Source organism: Thermobia domestica, chromosome 14, assembly GCF_964235325.1.
Source record: "Thermobia domestica chromosome 14, izTheDome1.hap1.1, whole genome shotgun sequence".
NCBI lineage: Eukaryota > Metazoa > Arthropoda > Insecta > Zygentoma > Lepismatidae > Thermobia > Thermobia domestica.
Genome location: NC_137467.1, coordinates 428,943 through 455,727, shown reverse-complemented (window position 1 = coordinate 455,727; position 26,785 = coordinate 428,943).

The following is a 26,785-nucleotide window of genomic DNA, read 5'->3' as shown; positions in this document are numbered from 1 at the left end:
AAAAGATCATGTTTATGTGAATCTTTATTCGTTTAAATGCTATTCACTAAAAAGAACGCTTAGCATTGCTACATATGTCACGAAATATATGAATGGTTTCCTTCAAGACCAAACGTCAGTAACCAGAAGAAGTGAATATGATTCAGATGAAACCTTTACGAAAATAAACAGAACTAAATAGTAAAAAAATGCCTTAGTATGTTAATATAGATAAAAAAGAAAACAAACCATGAAAAGAAATAATAAAGTATTAACTAATTAAATGATTACGTTCCTTTTCAACACAATGGCTATACGAGATATGAATTATTGTAAGAACTGCTTATACAGAAAATCGAACAAGAACTTCTCTAAACCTATCACCAGGTATCGAACCCAGGGACCTTCCGTTGGTTCATACCCAAGGATCTTGTTTTTTAATGCCCTATACATACATACACCCTGGAGTAGTCCTACGTACTCCTTCACCTGGTCTGTGGACCAGGGACAGAGGGGCACAAACAAATCAACTGTTCCAAATATTACAATTAGTGCAGTCAAATTAGCAAAAAGTAAGGAACAAATTAGTAACAAGCTGAAAATTGGTACAAGTGTTGGGAATGATATTCTAAACAACATATTAAATATTTACAAATATTTAGCTCTAAATTCTAAAATTCCGAAAACTACCGTCAAACTGATTTACAATTTTATTGGTCTTAGGAAGTAAACATTAACAAGTTAAAATTTGACATAGATGTTGATAAAGATAATTTAAATGACATACTAAAACCCCACAACTTCTTCGCTCCCCATATTGGGAAATGTCAAAGTGTCCGAAGTAATTGAAAGATAATATTTTGTTAAGTGAAATACAAAATCTGGACAGGACTAAATATTTGAGAAACTGTAAATGCAGTCGATCCGAAGTCAATTGCGATTAATGGTGGTGCAAGGGGGGAAACATTATGACATGTTTAAGGCTGTCCTCCGCCATCTAGGTGACCTCCATCTTGGGATCAACTTGTTTATTTTAAATGACAACATGGTCATGTGACATATTAAACATCCTCGTTCGAAGAGAAACCCAATGGTAAGATTAGTTTTCCAAAACCTGCATCAGTTTTGAAGTTGTGAATAGGTTTAGGATATGTTATATGTGAAATGCTGTGAAATGTGCTGTGCGAAGTTTCGAATTGAAAAATAAAGTAAAAAACAAGCTTTGTCACATCTCACATTACGTATTCTTTATTAACCTGGAAAAAAGAGAGTTAACACACATCAGACAATTACAATCACATGACATGTTCAGCATGCCCACATCCTTAACCTCCATATCCTTAACCGTGAGACCCAGTGCTTGTGCACTCTATGAAGCATGGTTGATGATATTTATTCACAGGCCGTAATGATTCTCCTTTTCAGGTAGCCAATGTCAATAATTTTACACTTTTAGACAATAGTTTTAAAGTGTCCCTAAAGATAGAAATCCAAAGGAGGTAGGTCAGGGAACCTTGCTGACCACTCATCTGTTCCATGCTGACCTAACCAACAACTGGGAAAGTGTTCACTGAACCATCGATTGCATTACCATGAAAAGAGAAAATTTATTATTTGTCGTGAGTGGGTGTTGAGCAAAAAGGGGGTGAGAGTCGCTATACTCATTTTCCGAATTTTAATGTCTGTCGTGAAATTTTTCGAATAGAATATTTTTTAATTAAATGTAAATAAAATAAATTGGAATTTTATAATTCTAACTTCAAATAGTTGTTATTGGGTTGACTAATTCATATCGGACTTTCGAAGAAACATTAAATAATTTCGATGACCGTGTGAGAAGCGACAATTCCCAATCACGATCCCTCTTTTCAGGTTATATAGAAGAAAATAGAGAAAACGATAATCATGCCTGTTGTTCTGTATGGTTGTGAAACATGGTCGCTTACTCTGAGGGAAGAACATAGACTGAAAGTATTTGAGAACAGGATTCTGAGAAGAATATTCGGACCCAAGAGGAACGAGAATGGGGAATGGCGGAAGCTTCATAACGAGGAACTACATAGTTTATACGGTTTACCCAACATTGTTAGGGTCGTCAAGTCTAGGAGGCTTAGGTGGGCAGGTCATGTAGCTAGAATGGAAGAAAGTAGAAACGCTTTCAAAGTCTTGACTGGTAGACCCATAGGAAAACGACCATTAGGAAGACCTAGGCGCAGATGGGAGGACAATATTAAGATGGATCTCGCAGAGATATGAATACAAAGTAGAAACTGGATGCAATTAGCTAAGAATAGAAGTCAGTGGAGACCTTTTGTGAACGCGGCACTGAACCTCCGGGTTCCATAGGCCATAGAGTTAGTTAGTTAGTTAGAAGAAAATAGAGAAAGGAAGAGTGAGGAAGAAAAAAAGAAGGTAAGAAGGAAGAGGAAAAGTGAAGGGAAGGAAGAAGAAGACCGACAATCTGAGGAGAAAGGACTACCAGGTAACTATGGAAATATAAAAAAACTTTGATTAACTTCTGGAAGGTTGTTTGAATTCAAAATGTTATTCCTCAAGGATCAATGTTGAAGTGATCCGAAAGAGACACATGTTCACTCATACAACCCTGATCTGGATCCAGGCAACTACGTCAGTGGGAGTTGCCCCGACCCAGCCCAGGTGACGAGAAAGTTCAGTTCTATTGTTTATCCATTATTTTAGAGCAAAGATTACCTAGTATCCAGTCTCGGAACTCCAAAATTCAGAGATCGATCATACATCCGAATCAGGTAGGAAAAATATTATTATTTCGAATAATGCATGCATGTGTCACAAATAAAAATTTTGATATTTCTGAAAGATCGTTGTGTATTCAGGCGTATCCTGCCATTTTGACTTTTCTCAGAGAGCCGATTATAATTAGTTTTAGGCTTTATTCTTACGACCTTAGTCATGCGTTATAAAACCATTACAATAAATCAACATTAATGTTATCACTCAGTCACACACACATACACACGGGATAGCGTATAAACATGGATAAAATAGTCTCAAAGATAGCATCTAACTACATTTTAATATACATTTTATGAAATCTATTAAGAGAAGAAAAGAAACGATATAAATTGTTAAGAAATGCTATGAACATATATATATATATATATATATATATATATATATATATATATATATATATATATATATATATATGTGTGTGTGTGTGTGTGTGTGTGTGTAGAAATGTAGTAATATACATATGAAATTAAACAATAATGTCTTGATTACGTATATCTAGATATTAACAGGAAGATTAAAAGAAACATTTTCTCTTTGTATATCTAAATACGGATTCAATTAAATTTTTAAACTTATATGGTACAAAAGAAATTATTAACATATATAAATATATTTTACATTTTACAAGATTATAGAAGGAAAGAAAAAACTGTATAAGGATTGAAGTGAGTCTTTTCTCATATATATAAAGAAATATATAGAATTATATTTTTATTTATTTATTTTATTTTTCTTATTAATTTACGAGTCCTATCTCGCTGCTAGCGATGACTGTCCATTTCACATTACCTATCAAGCACTTTCACAGCGTCCATTTGTTTTTTGCTATCATATTGTCATATGCACACATATAATTATGTTCATTATTTTAAAAACATACAGTTCCGTCCGTAGGTGCATTCATCGAGCATTTTTCCGATTTCGGGCTATAAAATAAAGTTGTCTTCTCAATTACAGAGGCTATTTTATATCCTCGGTTAGTCGTCACTAGCTGGATTATAACCCAGCTTTAAGTCACTAGATTATTTAATATATTAAATACTTCTAAACTTAAATTGTCAATTTCTAATTCATGAGAAATTTAAAATATTGTTATTTCTATTATTTTCTTCTTTTCGTTCGCAGATAGTATATCGACCCAAACAGGTTAAGGTAAAAGCACACACTGTTTAGGTTGTAAAGGTTTGGATAAGAGGAACGGATTTTAGACGAAGATTGGTACAAGGATGTTATATTGGTGAACTTAAAAACGGACTTGACGGTACTTTAGGGTTACAAATACGACCTGCCCTTATTTCATATTTCATGCAATTAATATTAAAAGAACATGAGGCTTAAAAAAATCACATATAGTATTCAGAGAATCTACGAAACATAAAAATTCTAAAATCTATCTTTTATATTTGTCGGATGTCTCGAACTACGGCAACTAATGATCGTTCGGGGTAAGTAATAAACCCTTTATACATATTCATTTTCTCAATTCAATTATACATTTTACTTCGACGTCATATTCACATGTACATTCACATTTCACCACATACATATATCTGTTCAGTCCTGCACACTCGTATCCCATACTCATCAACATACTACAATTAACTACCATTTACATCACTACACAATTACACCTACTAATACATATAACTTGACACATACTACTCAAAATTAAATGCACACCAAAACCACAAATGAATCATCACTAAACCGGCTCTGAATTCAAAGAATAAACTGATCTAGGACCTAATGGCCCTACTTATAATTACTACATCTTTACCAAAACAAAACAGAAGATGATTTGGAGATCCCTTTTTTAAGGGAAGTCTCCCAAAAACTGGTAATTCAACCCATTTTTTGGTGGGAAACGGTATTCATTCTAGAAATCTGAGCGGGAGCCCCTATCTAAATTTACTCAAACATAATCACTCAAATTACCCTAACAACATAAAATACTAGAGATACCGCTTGTTATAAATAATACACATTATACTAACTACACATATGAACCTACTTTAGGACAGGCTATTAATTGAATCTGGGGAAGAAATTTAGAAGGAGATTTTGAAATAAAATGAACTGTACACTATTTCTCACTAATTCCAATTCCTGTCCTGTCCTGTATTGCTTTCGAAACATGGCAGGTCACTAATCCACCGTTTAGTACTGATATCCAAAAATACTGTTCTGATTACTGATTAATTAATTCATTTGCTTCTCTCGATGAACTATACTGTTTTAACTATATAGATAATATCACTTTACCTTCACTCAGCCACAAAATCCGGGTAAAACTTAATGTTTGACGATCGGCTATAACAGTTTGACTTATCACCACAGAATGCGATGCCATAGTACGCAAGCAACCTCTTCATTACCCATAATTCCCAAATAAAATTGTACCAATCAAAGCATGGAACTTGGTGTTGAGAAAATAAACCGAATAAATATTTACTAAAATTCTAAATATAACTGAATTTTGACATAATTAAAGTAAACCTAACTAAGTGGAAGGGGATTTAAAATATTCTTTTAAATTCAGATTAGTGTTTAAAGCCAAAAATTTTTCCCAATGGCGGATATATAATTTCAACTAGGAGTGAAACGGTACTACCCATAATTCTTTGTAATAAATGCGTTTGCTTCTAAAACTATCATATACTAATGTAAAATATAAGTATTTTTCCCTCAAAATATAATTTCTAACGATTTGTAGTTTAAATAAGTACTAATTTGGAGAATATACGGACCGTAAAGTATATAAAGAAAATTTTAGCAAGGCATACTTGGGGTAAAAAGTGCGTTCCCTCCCAACAAAAATTCTGTACTATCAATTCTGTGACAGTATGTCACAGTTCCTTGCTTTGGAACGCTAGGTTATTGTACTTGATTTTTCATTGACCGTGATTTTTTTTTAAACTTAACACTAAATACGATTCCCACTCACACTCACACTTATACAGGTCAGTGATATCATAGTCAAAGGAAAGAAAACAACTACAGTGGGTTATACATTTATTAATATCTATTATGAAACATTATGCAACATCCACTATCTACACATATATTAGTATCCTCGTCGCCAAAAGTGCCTTTACATCGCTGTGACGGGTATGTGATCGCGCAGTACTGCAAGGAAGGGATGGTTGCATAAGAAATTGTGATTAATTTTGAAGAGTTTTTATTTTGACTAGGGAATTAACATAAGTGAAGGGAGAAAAGACACAGATTTGAAGCATCAGTGAACTGTTATTGAAGCATCAGTGCACGGAAAGATTCGTATTCTCAGTTTTTCTATTTATTGTTTTATATGATAAGTTAAACACCACAATATGTATCACTGATATCGCAGATCGTATTATTTTTAAAATCGTGTTTGTAACCTATTGTCAAAACATTCATCTCCAGACATGATGTAGAGAGAAGAGAAAGACATACGACATCTGTAATATATGTATATGTGATTCACTAAGTAACTGTAGAAATTAGTTAAAGGACACATAGGAGAGCGAAAAGCAGGTCTAGAAGTCTGAACTTTTTAAAAATGTCCTAGATAGGTGAAAATAAGTTAAAAATTGCGAAAGGTATCATGTAATTTACCTTTCTTTTCTAGTATACTTTTTTCTTTCACATCCAAACATCTCTATTCAGAATTACGAGATAAAGGTGAGGAGAGAAACATTTCCATTTCAAGAATTATATCAGGAAAAAAATCTTTTGACTTAGACTAGTTTCGAACTCGCAACCCTTGAATCCATAGCTCAGCGCTATACCGATTGAGCTAACAACTTCTGCAGGAAAAGCCTGATTTCTACAACTACCGGTTGCTGAATGGGTGTATTAATCAAGTTGGCCGAGATAATTGCTTCATATAGCTATTCCAATAATAATAATAATAATAATAATAATAATAATAATAATAATAATAATAATAATAATAATAATAATAATAATATAAAGCAGAAGAACAGAATTTAAAAAGTCGCATATGTTAAAAGTTTGACGTGCAGAGTAAGTCCTAATATGAGATTTTATTAATTATATATAATCAATGTAAGCGTGGTTTATTCGTGCATGCTACTCAAACTGCGCAACTCACTACCGTAGTCCCATAAGGGTTGTACGCGCATGGTACCGTAGCCTTGCGTCCTCCAACCGTGAAGAATGTTTCGGTTTGAACCTATGCGTGTCCTAAGAGGAAGGAGGAGATTCAAAGAAAGAAAAGTGGTTTAGAAATTATGCAAACGTAGAATATCTCACGAGGTGAGGTGATATAGAGTTCAGCGTGTCTTTCAGCTACTACTCTATACAAGACGTGCATCTACGACTTAACGTGAAACCCAAACGACACGACTCCTGACGAGAATCGAAACCCCTATCACCTCTAATTCTATTATGGGAGACACAGGAACATGTAAAAATAATCGAAAATGAACTATATTAATGTTAAATCCATAGCTTTTGAGTACCAAATTTCTCAAAATTAAATCCCCACGTTAAACGGGTTTGCATATCCAGGCTTCTAACTATGAAAACATTTACGATCACTCTAACCCCAATCATTTCACAGATTCAACCTGTTGTATATAAGTTATTAGGACGTAAAATTGAACATAATTTATACGAAAAAGACTTTTATGCATTGCAAGACCTGTAACTGCCAAATATTCACCACAAACTTATAGTCGTATCGACATAAACAAAAAGAAGTGTGAAGCAGGAAACTACTTTACCCAAAAGTCAAAAGAGACGCACTGAAGACATAGGAACGGGTCAAGCAGTTTGGGTCATTCTTCTTTCAATTACAAGTTTATGTGTTCAAACCATGAAGTGTGTATTCGTTTTTTTTTTTTTTTAAATGTGTTCCTATTTTCATGAGAGAACTGAGAACATTTCTTTAAATGAATCTTTGGCAACTACTTTTCTCTCAAATTCCATTAGAAGGGAACATTATATGAATTGCAAATCTAAAATCCACAGCTGAGAACAAAATATTATGTTCAATATTTCATTATTATCCTTTGATTTGTAATGAAAAACTAACTATAAGCATTGACGATTTCAGAAGATTCTCCCCCGGTAATGGTCAATATATGAATGAGAGAAAACTGATAAAACATTATTAGTCCACTTTGAGCATGATCGAAGATAACTTATGGCCACGAAGGGGGAAATTTATGTCGACAGAGTCTCAAATTCTCCCACAGGTCATGCCCTGAAATCATCACTGTTTGAAAGGTTTCCTTAACAAATAGAATATTACATTTATTTCTCGTTCTACGTTTTGAAATGGAAAAAGGATAATTTTAAAGTGAATTATAATACGATAAACATAAAGATTTATAGAACTAATGAAGTAAATATTCTTGTGTAAGTTATCGATTTCTAATCAGATTAAAACTCGAATATTCGTTTGCATCGCACTTTAAAGTAAATCCTCTCTCTATATAATTCTTACTGGAAAGTATGTTTAACTCCAATTACTTAATCAATATTTTTAATAATATATTTTTATTGTAATACTTTTACTATTCAATGTCGTATACACTACATTTCCCAAAGCAAAATCTCGCAAATGTATAGTGGACTATTGAATATTATCAAATAAATTATCATTTTGTTTACGTAAATACTGCATCGCCTCATTTGCAACTTCGTACTTTAAATAATAATAATAATAATAATAATAATAATAATAATAATAATAATAATAAAATCATAACCATACCTTTATCAGAATTTCAGGCTTAGTCAATAAATGAATTCAACGTGGTCTCTATTCGAAGTTCTATTTAATCGAAACCGATAGGAATACAGAGAGAAACTTCGAGAACAAGTAAAAAAAATGTTACTTTGGTGGGATTGGAAGTAACTTTTACAGTGGCCGAGAATTATCCTGGCAGTGACGTAGACTTCGCTCTTGTTCAAATGCTATCCCACTGGTTAAAGCAGACGCTTCGTTCAATTTAACGTCCAATCCCAGGAAAGAGAAAATGCGCGAACAGAAATACCAACTTAAAAGCACGCTCCGTTCTCTACAACAGGAAAGCGAAAGGAAATGAACCGAAATGGGAGATTCGATTTGATAAATATACTTCTCATCTTTGTATAACGATAACTGGAGTTCGAGGAGACATACATGCTACATTTTTTGCTATTATATTTATATAATTTTTATGAAGAACATGGTTATTTTATATTTGAATTTTATATTATAAGTATGTAGAAAATAATTTTAAATGATAGCCATTTATGATTATTCTGTTCTAATAATACTCAGATTTCAACATGCTACAAACTTTCGTTCTATTGAAGATAGACACAGACATGCTGTGGACGAAATGAGAAGGGGGAGTCCAAAGTTTATTTTAAAGAAACTCCCATGTCTTTACCTATCACGGTTCTTGAGTTAGAGGATGATATATGAATATGTTTCCTGGTCGCGGAAACAGAGCGTGGGGGTTAGTGAGTGTAGCTTCGAAAAGTATAACATTTACCAATAGGACATAAGAACAGCATTCCAAGAAAAACACACAAACAAATTAAAAAACAAAAGCGAAATGAAATGAACTGAAAAGCGCGTGTTTTCTTTGTGTAGGGCTGTACAGTCTATGCTGACTGGTGAAAGTTGTCAATCCTTTGTTTTATTCTCGTTCTCGAAATTTAGTGTATAAGAATGGGTGATAGTACCTTAAAGAAAGGCAAGCCGTTGCATTGCGATGCAGGAGACATTGTTTTTAATGTTTACAACTTTTCTTGCAGCAAACAATAATAAATCTGACAGTGTTCATGAAACCTCTCGAGCAACATGTGTCAGTGAGAGATCCGTGTGGCGAATTGTGAAAGAGAAGGAGTAAAGTCTGGACAACCCGTCGTAACACCCTGTAAAGCAAGGCCAAATATACAGAAAAGACAAATAAATTTAGATTCTTTCGATGAAGTAGTAGTTCGTAGAACAATTCACAATCTCTATGCTGAAGACATTCTCGCCACCTTAAATAAATTATTGTGCGAACTTAAGAAAAGCATTGACTTCAAAGGTTATGAGTGGGCATTACAACAAATACTGCGCATGTTGGGATTTAGGTTTTAAAAAAAATCTATTGGAAATAGAAAACTGCTTTTTAAAAGGAAAGATATTGTCGTTTGACGACATAAATATAGAATCTAATCTTATTTTTTCTTTCTTTGTCGTAACAATGCACATATATATGCTAGCATTATTCAAATACATTGTTATCTAAATTCTCTCTAGTTCGCTACCAGCATTATTTTAAACTGTAGTTACGACGTGGCGTGCGAAGCGTACCATCTAAGCACTATTTGTGAATAGCGTAAGTTGGTAGCCTTGCAACTGAGAGCGTTGACGTCACTGCCAAGATAGTTCTCGCCGACTGTAGGAGTTCTTTACAATTTACAAACAAATGCCTTAGACAGTTTTTTCTTTTCTTTAAGTTAACTTATTCACCGAACGTATCTGAGTAACTTGTCTCTATTTTCTACTCGGTTATATATGTTTTACAATCATTTCCGTTAATCTTGAACGACAGGAACACGAATACAAAAACATCTAAGAGAATTAAAATTCCAAACTCCCCCACCGGGAATCGAACCCGGGACCCCACACACCTAAGGCACACGTGCTAGCCACTAGACCAGCGGAGAAAACAAGTGAAATGCATTTTGTAGTATCTGAAGTTTACACCTATTTCATCCTGCTGTAATAATGTTTACCATAGGTTCTCTTACGTATTCGTCTGTAAATATTATATAAATTATCAGAATTATTCATGATCTTCCATGGAAATTCACTGGTGCATGCGCAGTAGAAACAGAAGAATGCAGTTTACTGATATTAGTCAGAATGCAAATTTCTAACAGGCTATCAGAATTCCTTATTGGAAAGTAGTGGTTCCCAACCTGGGGACGCGCAGCTTCCTCCTGAGTAAGCATGAAGTGGGAGAAAGGGGGCGAAAGCTACTGGCAGAAATGAATTGTGAAATAAATTATTATTATTATTATTATTATTATTATTATTATTATTATTATTATTATTATTATTATTATTATTATTATTATTATTATTATTTTTCATACCACTAAATCAATTTCTTCACTGCTTTCTCGTCGCAGCCCAAAACCCAAGCGATCTGAATGAGAGTTTGTTCCACTTTTACTCGACTATAATTTCTCCTCGCAGATTAACAGATAGTTCTCTACAGCCTTTAGAGAACTTGACAACTTGTAGAAATTTGCATTGTGATTCGTATTAGCAATGACAGTAAAGTGGATCTTTCTGTTTCTTCTGTGCATAATCAGCATCATTATATCAGAAGTATTCCGCCATTACCAGCGGTCACTTACCGTAGCTGAGAAGTTGCCATGCTCCACAATCTTCTGTTAACCTCTCCATCTTCACATACGATTTTTCTGTTTTGATATCGCCAATAGCCTAATTATGTTTCTATATAGTCTAATTCGTCCCCTCCAACTCCAGCACATCCCTCATGATACAGTTCCTTCCTAACCAATATTCCAACCAGTTTCTCTTCCTCTTCTTAATAATATTTTTCTCCTTCCATTTCCAACCATCTCATTCGTTTTCCTCTCGACCCAGCTATTTCTCTCCATTCTTCTCCACGCACATATTTCGAAAGCCTCCAATTGTTTCTCATCATTTCTGCGTAATGTCAATGTTTCTGTCCTATAAATACAGTACACGAAGCATTTTATGAGTCTTTTCTTTTCAACTCTAAGGCCCCACAAAATAGTATTTTCTTCATCCTAAAGGCTTCTTTCACCATTTCTATCCTTGCTTTTATTTCACGTTCGCATGTCATATCACTAAGAATACTATTCAGACATCAAAAACTAGTCACCTGTTTTTTTCCCCGCTCCTACTTCTATATTTGACACCGATCGCTTCGTTTCTATCACTATGGATTTTGTCTTTCTAACATTTATTTTCATTCCATATTCTTCAGAAGCCTTTCTCAAGTTTTCTACATCTTATTAATTTTCTTTGTAGATTCTGCAACAACTATCATATCAACCCCAAACCGTATACACCGCATCATTCTATCTCCTACCGAAATTCCATCTTCATTATGAAAACTCATTTTTTGCTATCTCTTCTACATAGCTATTAAATAATGTCGGCGAAATATATAATATCTGTTGAACTCACCTTTCAATTACACTGCCTGTCTACTGTGCATGCGCCAGTGAATTTCCATGGAAGACCTAAGTGAATTTCTGATAATTTATATAATATTTACGGACGAATACGTAAGAGAACCTATATGAATAACATATATCATTCCTCAAAGTAACGAATACGGTAAACATTATTACAGCAGGATGAAATAGGTGTAAACTTCAGATACTACAAAATGCATTTCACTAGCTTTCCCCGCTGGTTTAGTGACTAGCACGTGTGCGTTAGGTGTATGGGGTCCCGGGTTCGATTCCCGATGGGGGAGTTTGGAATTTTAATTCTCTTAGATGTTTTTGTATTCGTGTTCCTGTCGTTCAAGATTAACGGAAATGATTATAAAACGTATATAACCGACCAGAAAATCGAGACAAGTTACTCAGATACATTCGGTGAATAAGTTAACTTAAAGAAAAGAAACAAAGTGCCTAAAGCATTTGTCTGTAAATTGAAAGGAACTCTTAAAGGTTAGTTCCAGTCCCACCAAGGTAACATTTTTCTTTTATCTGTTCTCGAAGTTTCTCTCTGTATTTCTAGCGGTTTCGATTAAATAGAACTTCGAATAGAGACCACGTTGAATTCATTTATTGACTAAGCCTGAAATTCTGATAAAGGTATGGTTATGATTTTATTATTATTATTATTATTATTATTATTATTATTATTATTATTATTATTATTATTATTATTATTATTATTATTATTATTGTTATTGTTATTGTTATTATTATTATTTAAAGTACGAAGTTGCAAATGAGGCGATGAAGTATTCACGTAAACAAAATGATAATTTATTTGATAATATTCACTAGTCGACTATACATTTGCGAGATTTTGCTTTGGGAAATGTAGTGTATACAACATTGGATAGTAAAAGTATTACAATAGAAATATATTATTAAAAATATTGATTAAGTAATTGGAGTTAAACATACTTTCCAGTAAGAATTATATAGAGAGAGGATTTACTTTAAAGTGCGATGCAAACGAATATTCGAGTTTTAATCTGATTAGAAATCGATAACTTACACAAGAATATTTACTTCATTAGTTCTATAAATCTTTATGTTTATCGTATTATAATTCACTTTAAAATTATCCTTTTTCCATTTCAAAACGTAGAACGAGAAATAAATGTAATATTCTATTTGTTAAGGAAACCTTTCAAACAGTGATGATTTCAGGGCATGACCTGTGGGAGAATTTGAGACTCTGTCGACATAAATTTCCCCCTTCGTGGCCATAAGTTATCTTCGATCATGCTCAAAGTGGACTAATAATGTTTTATCAGTTTTCTCTCATTCATATATTGACCATTACCGGGGGAGAATCTTCTGAAATCGTCAATGCTTATAGTTAGTTTTTCATTACAAATCAAAGGATAATAATGAAATATTGAACATAATATTTTGTTCTCAGCTGTGGATTTTAGATTTGCAATTCATATAATGTTCCCTTCTAATGGAATTTGAGAGAAAAGTAGTTGCCAAAGATTCATTTAAAGAAATGTTCTCAGTTCTCTCATGAAAATAGGAACACATTTAAAAAAAAAAAACGAATACACACTTCATGGTTTGAACACATAAACTTGTAATTGAAAGAAGAATGACCCAAACTGCTTGACCCGTTCCTATGTCTTCAGTGCGTCTCTTTTGACTTTTGGGTAAAGTAGTTTCCTGCTTCACACTTCTTTTTGTTTATGTCGATACGACTATAAGTTTGTGGTGAATATTTGGCAGTTACAGGTCTTGCAATGCATAAAAGTCTTTTTCGTATAAATTATGTTCAATTTTACGTCCTAATCTTATATATAAAAGAGAACGCACAAATCCTTTGTTCCGTCATCACGCTAATACGGCTGAACCAATTTCTTTCATTTTTGGGGGGTTATTAGGATTTGGACCCTAGATGGTTTTTATCATATCACTTTAATTTTCAATTACCATTGTCTTGAGATAATTGACCATTCAAGTGTCCATAACGTACAAATCCTTTGTTAGTTCATCATAGGTAAAAATAAACGTATTTATATGCAACCCGCATGACCGTGTCACTCGGCGGGTTAACATAAATGACAGGCGATATAATGTTAACATTTACTGCAATCTACTATGGTTTTTATCATATCACTTGAAAGCGAAAAAGTAAAAATTATCTAATTAACAAGGTTTATTGCGTTCCGGGGTGACCCCAGCGAAGCGGGATGAACGCTGCTAGTAACTTATATACAACAGGTTGAATCTGTGAAATGATTGGGGTTAGAGTGATCGTAAATGTTTTCATAGTTAGAAGCCCGGATATGCAAACCCGTTTAACGTGGGGATTTAATTTTGAGAAATTTGGTACTCAAAAGCTATGGATTTAACATTAATATAGTTCATTTTCGATTATTTTTACATGTTCCTGTGTCTCCCATAATAGAAATAAAGGTGATACGAGTTTCGATTCTCGTCAGGAGTCGTGTGGTTCGGATTTCACGTTAAGTCGTAGATGCACGTCTTGTATAGAGTAGTAGCTGAAAGACACGCTGAACTCTATATCACCTCACCTCGTGAGATATTCTACGTTTGCATAATTTCTAAACTACTTTTCTTTCTTTGAATCTCCTCCTTCCTCTTAGGACACGCATAGGTTCAAACCGAAACATTCTTCACGGTTGGAGGACGCAAGGCTACGGTACCATGCGCGTACAACCCTTATGGGACTACGGTAGTGAGTTGCGCAGTTTGAGTAGCATGCACGAATAAACCACGCTTACATTGATTATATATAATTAATAAAATCTCTTATTAGGACTTACTCTGCACGTCAAACTTTTAACATATGCGACTTTTTAAATTCTGTTCTTCTGCTTTATATTATTATTATTATTATTATTATTATTATTATTATTATTATTATTACTATTATTATTATAATTATTATTATTATTATTATTATTATTATTACTATTATTATTATAATTATTATTATTATTATTATTGGAATAGCTATATGAAGCAATTATCTCGGCCAACTTGGTTAATACACACCATTCAGCAACCGGTAGTTGTAGAAATCAGGCTTTTCCTGCAGAAGTTGTTAGCTCAATCGGTATAGCGCTGAGTCATGGATTCAAGGGTTGCGAGTTCGAAACTAGTCTAAGTCAAAAGATTTTTTTCCTGATATAATTCTTGAAATGGAAATGTTTCTCTCCTCACCTTTATCTCGTAATTCTGAATAGAGATGTTTGGATGTGAAAGAAAAAAGTATACTAGAAAAGAAAGGTAAATTACATGATACCTTTCGCAATTTTTAACTATATTTTCACCTATCTAGGACGTTTTTAAAAAGTTCAGACTTCTAGACCTGCTTTTCGCTCTCCTATGTGTCCTTTAACTAATTTCTACAGTTACTTAGTGAATCACATATACATATATTACAGATGTCGTATCTCTTTCTCTTCTCTCTACATCATGTCTGGAGATGAATGTTTTGACAATAGGTTACAAACACGATTTTAAAAATAATACGATCTGCGATATCAGTGATACATATTGTGGTGTTTAACTTATCATATAAAACAATAAATAGAAAAACTGAGAATACGAATCTTTTCGTGCACAGATGCTTCGATAACAGTGCACTGATGCTTCAAATCTGTGTCTTTTCTCCCTTCACCTATGTTAATTCCCTAGTCAAAATAAAAACTCTTCAAAATTAATCACAATTTCTTATGCAACCATCCCTTCCTTGCAGTACTGCACGATCACATACCCGTCACAGCGATGTAAAGGCTCTTTTGGCGACGAGGATACATCAACATTACAATTAATATATAAAATAAAATATACGTCGTGATACTAACGCATTCGACATATACATATGTGTATCTGACAAAAGAAAGAAAAAAAATTAGGTTTGTTTATTTAACGTACAATTAGATAACATCACATATTTAATGTACTTCACATACATAGTTTGAGTCGTTGATTGAGAGGAAAAAATTATCAATGCAAACAAAAGAAACTTTGGATTTTAGATAAAGATGAGTCCTTTCTCACTCGATCACTTTATATAAATTTAAATTGAAGTTTTATTGGAATATCATGAGTCCATTTCTCATTTGATGAAATGCTTACTAGTTCCACAATTTAAGTGTTTACTAATTCCACTAATATCACAGGGAACTACCACCCTTTTGGGTATCGTTCAATAATTTTATCCCTGTAGTATAAATTATGTAGTCCCTAGGTGTTCATTTTAACACCCTCGGTAAATAAACATATATGTACATATATATATATATATATATATATATATATATATATATATATATATATATATATATATATATATATAGTTCGAGACTTTCCACTCTACGAGGAATACGTATCAATATATTTTCTTTACTGTAGCCACATTCGTCATATTCAGTCATATATATCATATTCAGTCATCATAGTTATAGCTATCGCATAGTCGATATGGTATGTGTGAACACACATATTTTCACTCCGAGTCCAAGGAAGAATTCACTTTATTTTATTTATTCGATGAAGAGAACAGAAGAATTTCACTGATTTTGCTTGGAGAATAGCGGGACAGGTAAAATATTTCAAATATGGATATATAAGGTTATTTGATTTGCAACGAATTTTCTTATGAATGATGTCACAGAAATAGGGGATAGCCTGTCTTCAGTTAAACTGACATGTCATTTATAATAACAACCACTAGTTTACTTACTGAGATAAAATTATTCACGCAGAATCATGCACAGAAAATGGCGGTATTCTTACTACTACTGTATGTCGGATCTTTGTTACTATTGCAACCAACTAATGTTCGGGGTTGCAACCACGACGACATTTTATATATATATATATATGTATGTATGTATGTATATATATATATATATATATATATATATATATATATATATATATATATATATATATATATATTAATTCATTAACAAATATTAAATTACTTTTACACTATAATCATCCGTCGTTCGTAAGTAATAATTCATCATATATACTCTATCTCCATATATATATATATTCAATAAACATTCATTAAATATTCTCTGTAATATCCACAACCCCGATCAATAAACTTTTCTTCGGTCGCATTACATTTTACATTACATTCTTTTTACATTAAGGAAAGAAAGAAAAAAAGTATAAATGTTTTAATAAACACCCGCACATACACAATATTAAAGAATAGGATATACTTTTCAGAAATAAAACATTGATTATTTCCAGCAGGCATGTCAGTACAATATATATATATATTTAAATGGTAACAAATCTACGTTGATATACTGTTCTTTTGGGCCCAATACTATTACTATGTGAATATCTATTTTAGTTAACTGAAAACAGGTATCGAGATGATCGATCTTTTAGTATCAAATATAAAAAATTGAGACAGGGCTCGAGAAAACGGAGGTTAAAAAAATTAATTTAAAAGTACAAAAGAATCATAGACGCTTCTGCAGTAATTCAAATCACGATGAAACCCGGTCTCTTGTTACGATGTATTAGTGAATTACCTCCACGAATTACATATACTAGGCAAGTCCGGGTAAAACTTAATGTTTGACGATCGGCTATAACAGTTTGACTTATCACCACAGAATCCGATGCCAAAGTACGCAAGCAACCTCTTCATTACCCATAATCCCCAAATAAAATTGTACCAATCAAAGCAAGGAACAGGAAGAAAGTTGTATCTGTATTAGAAATTACAATTAAACATTCACTCATCCCTACATTCATACATTCACTCACGAACAGTGTGTAACATTCACTTTGGATAATGCCTAAGTAGTTCCTGTTTCTTTTCAGGAGTGATATCAAAAATTTTTAAATTCTGAAAGTTATGAGCTCCGATACTTTCACCTTTCAAGGTATGTAGGACAGCACAATTCTTAAGTAATTTTACTGCAAGAAATGGGCCAGTATAAACTTTCATCCACTTTGCGGATTCCTGTTTGATAATTGATGACAGATTATACATTTTTAGCATAACGAATTGACCTTCCTCTAACATGACGGAGTTTGATGATCGTTTTGTGTGATTTTACGTGAATTTACATCTATTTCCGTGAATTATAACTGGTCCTCTATGGAATCTAATTGTTTAGGCTATGGGAACACTTTCCGATAACTATCTACAGCAGAATAGCTCAGAAAGCGTTCCGCTGGCGTACAACCAATACTTGAACAATAGGAATTATTTAATAGATCTTGTATCTTAACTAAATATTTATACCAAGTTGTTTGGTCATGATGGCACCATAATCTGATTAATCTATTGAGTTCTTTATGGCTGCGTTCTGTAATCCCGTTGGCTTGAGGCGAATTACTGGAGATTTTCTTATGTTTTATTTTGTATTTCTGACAAAATTCCTGCCACAGTTTAGACTGGAACTGTGGGCCCCTGACCGGCAGAAATTGTTGTGGATAAGGTAAAAGGTGAAAGTATCTTCGCTCTAACACTGTTATAATTTCTTTCGTGTCCGCTTTTTTCAGAGGTAAGAAAGTAACAAAACGAGAATATATATCTACTAAAGATAGAATATAATAATAACCCTGACTCGGTGGTAATTTGCCAATGATATCAATCCCCAGCGTGTCATGGGGTGCGAACGCTCTGATGTGATACTCCTGTTTAACTATTGTCCGGTTGGCGAACTTTGTCTCAGCACAGTCAATGCAGTTTCTAATAAAAGTTTTAATAGTAGTTTTCTGATTTTTTCAGTAAAATATGGCTCGACAAAAACGATAACACTCCTGTACTCCGAAGTGGCCTGAAGAATGAATCATGTTGATAATTTGTTGCGTACATTTCTGAGGTATTACTAGAAGCCATTTGGGGACTCGTAACGGTTTTATGTATATTAATCCATTATGCATCGTGAATTTCTCTGAATTAAGATGACTTTTATATTGTTTTAACAATCTTTGACATAATTCATCAGTCTTTTGATTTTCCCGAATATAATCTAAATCAATATCCGCATATTGTAATTTGGTTAAGAAGTGAACGTAATGAGTCTCCGGTTCGAGCGATACCCCAGGTGGATACCTACTAAGAGTGTGTGCCACAAAGTTCTCCTTGCCCGGACAATGTTGGAAAATTAAATCAAATTTCTGTATTTTAAGGAGAATTCTGGTGGTTCGTGGTTCAAGACTTTTCTGAGAAAAGGCGTGAGTAACTGCAGAATTGTCAGTATGTATATATGTTTTTCTACCCATGATATATTGCTCAAAATGCTCACAGAAAAAAACGGATAGCAGTTCTAACTGAGATATCGAAAGAGACAATTCGTAGGGTTTATCCCGTCGACTGGCATATCCGAAGACATTAGGATTTTCTTTACCATGGGGATATTGTGCCAGTAACCCAGCCAAATTTTCCATGCACGCGTCACTGTGGATGTGAAACGGCAGTGAAAAATCCGGCTGACTTAGTGCAGGGGGATCACTAAGCATATGTTTTAACTTATGAAACGTTTCTAAGGCTTCATAATCAAAAATGAATTTCTTATCCTTCTTAAGAAGTTGATATAATTTAGCTGTAATTCCAGAAAAGTTAGGAATAAATTTTCTTCTCCATCCAATAAGGCCTAAAACCTTTTGTAGAGCTTTTTTGGATTTCGGTACCGGAAAACAACGAATAGGTTCATTCAATTTTGGGTCGACTCTTATTGTTTCGCCACTAACTATATGCCCTAAAAATTTTATTTCCCGTGCGAAGAACTTACACTTTCGGAAATTCAATGAAAAATTACCTTGTTTAAAAATTTCAAGTGTTCTTTCCAAATGAAATAAATGTTCCTCTTCAGTTTTTGACAACCAATAGATCGTCCAAAAAACAAAATAACAAAAGAACGGGTTGCGTCATTAAAGAAATTAGTCATCACAGATTGAAAAAAAGCAGGACTGCTCTTTAATCCTTGTGGCAAAACAATAAGACAATATTGTCTCCCCTTATAAACAAAGCTGTTGCATTGATACGAATCTTCATGTAAGCTGATTCCATAATATGCGCTTGAGGCGTCAAAAGATGAAAACCATGTTGCCTGTGAAACACGATGTAACAGATCATTTATCGGTTCTATCTGCACTTATGGGGAGATAATTTTGGTGTTTGTCGCCCTCAGGTCCAAAACTGGGCGTATACCCCCGGAGGCCTTCCTCACCACGTGAATTGGATTCCTGTACGGAGACATCTTTTCTACTGCAATTCCTAAACGGAGCCATTTGCCGAGTTCACCTTCAAACTCAGGTTGCATTGCCTGAGGAATGGAATAACACGATCCAACGACTGGTTCTGTATCTTTCAGTTGTATTCTGTAAGGAGGCGCATTAACCCGGCGTGGGTACTCCGAGAAGAGCGACCGATAACTAAGTAATAAATGTTGTAAAATGGGCTTAATGTGAGATGGTAAATCATCTCAGGTAGCAATGTAATCTAATATGTCCTGTTGAGAGACATTGCATTCGGCGGCCAGGGATGGATCTAGCTGATCAACCCTATTAACCTCTTCCCTGTGGAGAGGTGTCACTGCACAAGCAGCTTGACAATTTAATGTGGGGTCAAGCATGGGTTGATTCGCCACTGGCCATCCTGATTCACCGACTGCAATCTCTTCTTCAGGTACCCTCACTAACATTACATTTGGCTGATCCGTACAAACAGTAACGTATTTCCTAAGCTATCTTTCATCCGAATTTCCTTTCTTTCCCAGTCAATTATGCATTGAAATTTATCTAAAAACGGACAACCCAATATTAAGTCCGTACGCAGATATTTGATTACAAAAATAGCTATTTCAAAAATATGGTCTTGAATGTTTAAATTGAAATTTTGAACTCCTTGGTTCGAAAAACTTTCTTTTCCCGCAAAAGCGCCAAGTGTGAGACCAGTGTAGGGTCGTAATTTTGCTGACGGAAAACGCTGTTTTAGTTTTTTCCACACCTCCCAATCCATTAGACAGAGCTCAGAGCTACTGTCTATAGTAGCGACAAGTTCAACGCCGCCGATATTCCCTTTCAGACTAGGAGATGCCTAAAAATAGCGTTCTTCGCCAGACGTAAGCGGCTCTTCGTCTATAACAAACTTAATCACAAATTCTAATGAATTTGAGAATGAAAACTTACGTGTTGGCCAATTAGAGCTATTTATATTTAAATTTTGAATTTTAGAAGTAATGGAGTATATGTTCCCGCAGCTATCCTCCTCCATTTCATCAGGTAACTGCGGTATTAGTTTGTCGACTTTACAGAGGTCTCAGAATTATTATTTCCTCCATTTACCAAAATTCTGGTTTCCCCATTATTTTGTCTCTGCGAAGGGACTGAATCTTGGTTTCGGTTGACCACATTATTACTATTACCGCCCGGATTGTTTCCGTTCTCTCTTCTGTAAGGTTGGTTAAAGTTCCTTCTATTGTTATCGTCCCTATTCGGGTTCGATTCCCCATTAGTGCGATCGTAGGGACGATAGCCCCTGCGATTATTATACATGGGCCGATTCCGATTCATTCGCCAGCCATTGTTGTTATGGTTTTCCGAGCTGTACCCACTATGATACCGAGATCCAGCTTGTGTATAGCTCAGGAAGTCAGTTTGACAACTGGTTGTAACCTTGTTTCTAACAGGCTTAACTACTTTCGCTTGTCGGGCAAAATATTTCTTTGAAGGGCCGCTGACTTCCTTCTCACGCAGTGCAGCTAGACGCGATGTGACTTCCCGAACGGTTTGACACAGATGTGAAGCTATAGCTCGCGATTCATCTGGTGGGAGAGCATTCACAATATCTTCTAGTTCAGCCTGGAATGGATTCTCGGCTATCTGGTAATACAATTCTATTATCTTCCAAGCATAGTCTAGCAGTGACCCATACTTGGAACGATCATATCTGAGAGACTGTAGGTTACGCTTCTGAAGCCTCTCAATGTGTTCGTGCAATATTCCTCTTTAAAAAGAATCAGAAAATCATGAAAGCTGTGAATTCTATACTTGATCGAGGCAAACCATGCGCCAGATGCAGCAATTAAACATTTTTTTACTATCTGTAAGCTTTCACTGTCAGTTCATCTATACATATCCAAATATTGCTGCAACCTTCGAAGAAAGACACGAGGTAAATCATTCTTAATATTCCCATTGAAAGTTGGAAAGCGTTCAATGTCTCTAAGGGATACCTTAGAGTTCATGCTTGAATAAGCAGGGGATGAACTTGAAGGGATCAGAGTTATTCCGCACTACAGGTGTTGTCACCGGATTTGCCGCCGTCGCAGTTGTTACCGTACCGAAAGTATTAGTATAATTTAAGGGGACACTGTAATTAGTCGGTAATATTAGGTTCCATCCTCGGACCGACCGCATTCACGAACAACGGCTCTCTACTATATCCTTCCCCTTTTCCTGGCAATACACCATAGGACTGGATACCTCCAATTAAAGAAGGCGCGTTTACACTTGTGACTGTGATGTTCACAACACTAGATTCCATAACTGGATTCCATGATTTTACATGTGACTGGTGCAAAGGATAGGACATAGTAGTATTCCGTGCGCCTGTCACTACACGAGTTTCGATTTCACAATTGTGTGGAGCTTTATTATCTGTCATACTTTTATGACTATTCTGGTCAAGAAAAGGGTAGGACACATCCACGTTCTTTGAATCATGAGTTACAACCTTGTTCTATAAATCACTGACTTCTGCCTGGATTCTATTAACTACCTGATTGACCATCTCTATATCTGTTTTTACTGATAGGTTCGACATACTTTTATTCAATTTATCAATTTCAGATTGCTGCCGATCAATACGTTCATCTATTTCCATAGATTTAGCATCTACATTTTGCAATTTATGATCTACTATAACCAATTTATCATCTGTTGCTATTTGTAACCTGTCGACGGATTATTGAGTGTCGCACCTAACCCGATCCAAGTCTATGGAAGTTTGCTCCTTCAATTTGTCGATTGAGGAAGCAAAATCTAAACGTATATTATCTATTTTTTTGGTTTAACACCTCAAATCGAGCGTCTGTATCTCGCTTTGAGGTGTCAAACTTTTGTTCCATTTTCTCCATTTTCTCATTCAATTCACGTCTCGTTTCTTGATTATCTTTTTCTATTTTGTTAATTTTCCTCATCATTTGTTGATTATTCTGATCCATTCTTTCACTATTCGTTTTTATATCTTGTTTCAGTTCTTGCATCATTCTTTGATTATTCTGTATGAACAGTAGTGCCCAGGCTGGTACGTCAGACCCGCCGGATGAAGTTCCTTGCTTAGAGTCTGCTGCCCGGTCACGACTTGGTTTCACTGGAGGATCACCCGTATGATCCCCATTTGTCTCATTCTCCTCGAGGTCCGATATATCCACGGGAGATATCTGGCCTCGGTCTTTCGGGGTACTATACCCCTTTTCCCCGTCTGAATCAGGACAGTCAATTTCTTTTAGGTCCATTTGACTGTGGGATTGACTTTTAATACATTCCTCACGATATTTCCTAATTTCCCCAGTCCGAACCTTTTCCTCATTTTCTGAGTTGTCCACTAGATTAATGCATTTGAAGTGAAGCCATTTCACCCCACAACCGCTGCATCTTACGAGTCGACGCGATACTCGTGCACTTTCGTTGTCACTCAGGGTACATTGAGTACATCTTTTCGAGTCCCCTCGTGTAACAACGACCTTCTCGTTAGTTGCCATAGTTTCGAACATAGACATATATACACATACAAGGTACAATACTTATAAACTAAATTAATATATATTTATAACTTTCTTTCATGAATTTAGGAACTCTCGCTCATTTTCCTTCATGAGCCGTTTCCACCATCTTTAACTTTTCGAGTAATTTGTAATTAAATATTCAGTTTATTCTTCTCATTTTTTTCAGAAACAGCAAGACAAAAGGATAACCACTACTACTTACATTTACATAACTATAGTTTCCTTCATCCTTTAAATTTCTTTAATCAGCTCAAACACACACTTCATCTCAACTTGTATTGTTCAATAAGCATTTTCAGATCCGTTACCACAGCAAACATGGTAGCCATGGTAAACAGTCCTGTTTATGGTCGCCAACTTAAAAACTGTAGATCCGTTACCATAGAAACCACCGTTTCCATGACAACAAGTCCTGTCACGGTCCGCCAATTTAAAAACTGTTGGGCGTGATACCTTGTACCGAAATCATGGCGTTCCATCCTCTCATGGTTCGCCCTTTTAAAACTGAAATATAGCGTAAACTATGAGCGCTAGGTTATTGTACTTGATTTTTCATTGACCGTCATTTTCTTTTTATATCGGACTTCCGAAGAATAAATAAGAGTTCATGCCTTCAGTTTTTAAATAAAGGAAAAAGAAAGAAGAAAAGGAAAATGAAAAAGGAGAAGAGGAAAAGAAGAAAAGAAATAGGGAAGGAAAGTGAAGAAAGAGAAACAAGGAATGATTACGAAAAACGATAAAAGGTTATGTTAATTGTTGAAAAATAACCAAATTTAATGACCTACTGACAGAATTCAATTTGAAGTGATTTAGAGTAGACACATGTCCCCACATACAACCCGAACCTGGATCCAGATAACTACACAAGAGAGAGTTATCCGAACCCATTCCCGGTGATGAGAAAATTTAATTAAATTAGTTGTTAATTATTTTGTAAGGCCAATAATCCAACTAATATTTAGCATTCGTTGATCACAGTTGAGATAGTTTGCACATTTGAGCGATTCAGGAAAAAAATATGATATCAATATTTATTTAATTTAATAACTGTCTTCCCTTTTACAGATGAAAATTCTGGACATTTGATGACATCGTCGTTTATTTTAGTATATCGTATCAATTTGGTTGATCGAGTTATCTTATTGGCTTAACTGTTTCTGAGAGCCGATTTAACTTTAATTGAAGGTTAGATTTTATGATATACAAAACAAATTAACATACATAAATCATCTTATACGACTATGATTGTTTTAATACTACAAATTGGTCTTAAATTTTAAACTTAACACTAAATACGATTCCCACTCACACTCACACTCATACAGGACAGTAATATCATAGTCAAAGGAAACAAAACAACTACAGTGGGTTATACATTTACTAATATCTATTATGAAACATTATGCAACATGCACTATCTACACATATATTAGTACATCAACATTACGATTAATGAAATGAAGTGAAATCTTTTAAGTTTTACGTTCCACGGTTATGTCGGTTAGGCTAAAGGAGACGGAACATTACGATTAATATATAAAATAAAACATACGTCGTGATACTAACGCATTCCACATATACATATGTGTATCTGACAAAAGAAAGGAAAAAATTTAGGTTTGTTTATTTAACGTACAATTAGATAATATCACATATTTAATGTACTTCACATACACAGTTTGAATCGTTGATTGAGAGGAAAAATTATCAATGAAAACAAATGAAACTTTGGATTTTAGATAAAGATGAGTCCTTTCTCACTCGATCACTTTATATAAATTTAAATTGAAGTTTTATTGGAATATCATGAATCCATTTCTCATTTGATGAAATGCTTACTAATTTCACAATTTAAGTTTACTAATTCCACTAAGACCACAGGGAACTACCACCCTTTTGGGTATCGTTAAATAATTTTATCCCTGTAGTATAAATTATGTAGTCTCTAGGTGCTCATTTTAACACCCTCGGTAAATAAACATATATGCACAGATGTTCATAGTAAAATAGGTTTGTTGAGTGACGCAAAAAAAATCTAAATTACAGAGTTACACTGAACCAAAAATGCAGGGATTTCATCAAACTATGTTTTCAGCTGGTCAATAAATTCCATGAATATTCTAAAAATGTTTTGTAATTCAACCATATAACACTATTCACAAGGTCAGACCAAATTTTCAATGTTGTATGTCAATGTAAACAAATCTTCCCCCAAACTGTGAAGTAGAAAGGTAGCCTTCTGTATTTGCACAAACCTCTTCATACAGGACTCGGGTGTGAAAATCAATACACGAAATAATCATAATAATACTAATAATCCCACATTACATCACATATATTTCTCGAAGTGCCTTCTTATTCATAAATATTTACTTCACTATACTCAATAATTATATTTATTATTCATATTCATATATACTCATAACTAATATGTCGTCGATTTACTAATAGGCACCCTATACTTCCTATTACTGACTGTTCGAGGCAGTCACATTCATTTAATATACTCATATTCAACTAAAATTCAATAAAATCATAGTATTGATTAACACACGGAAATCCTGTATGAACTCAAGACCGTTTAGCTTCAAAACCTAATACATTTCCCCTCACAGCCAGGAAAATTATACGTTTACACATTTAAGAAAGAGAAATTATCAAAACTGATTCTCTATTTAATGCAATTTGTTTAAAATACAACAATGAAGTTTTATTCTGCGGTTACGAATTAAAATAAAATTAATGTTATGGTCTGACTTGAAACACGAGTTTACATGGCTGAAATACTATTTAAGGAAGTAAGTGAAGTTTATTAACGTTAATATTTCAGTAGTTTGATTAGATAGAACGTCAAGATTTTCAGTAATGTTGTATCAAGGATCAATATAGCCACCAAATGGTTTATCTAAGCCAGAAACGGTATAGAATTTTGAATAATAACTAATTTATCACGAATGTCGACGAACCTATTTCACTAATGAAGTACGAAATTTCGTCCCATATCTTCAATAATAATCTATACATTACGCTTCAAGAAAAATAAATAAATAAAACCCGACCTC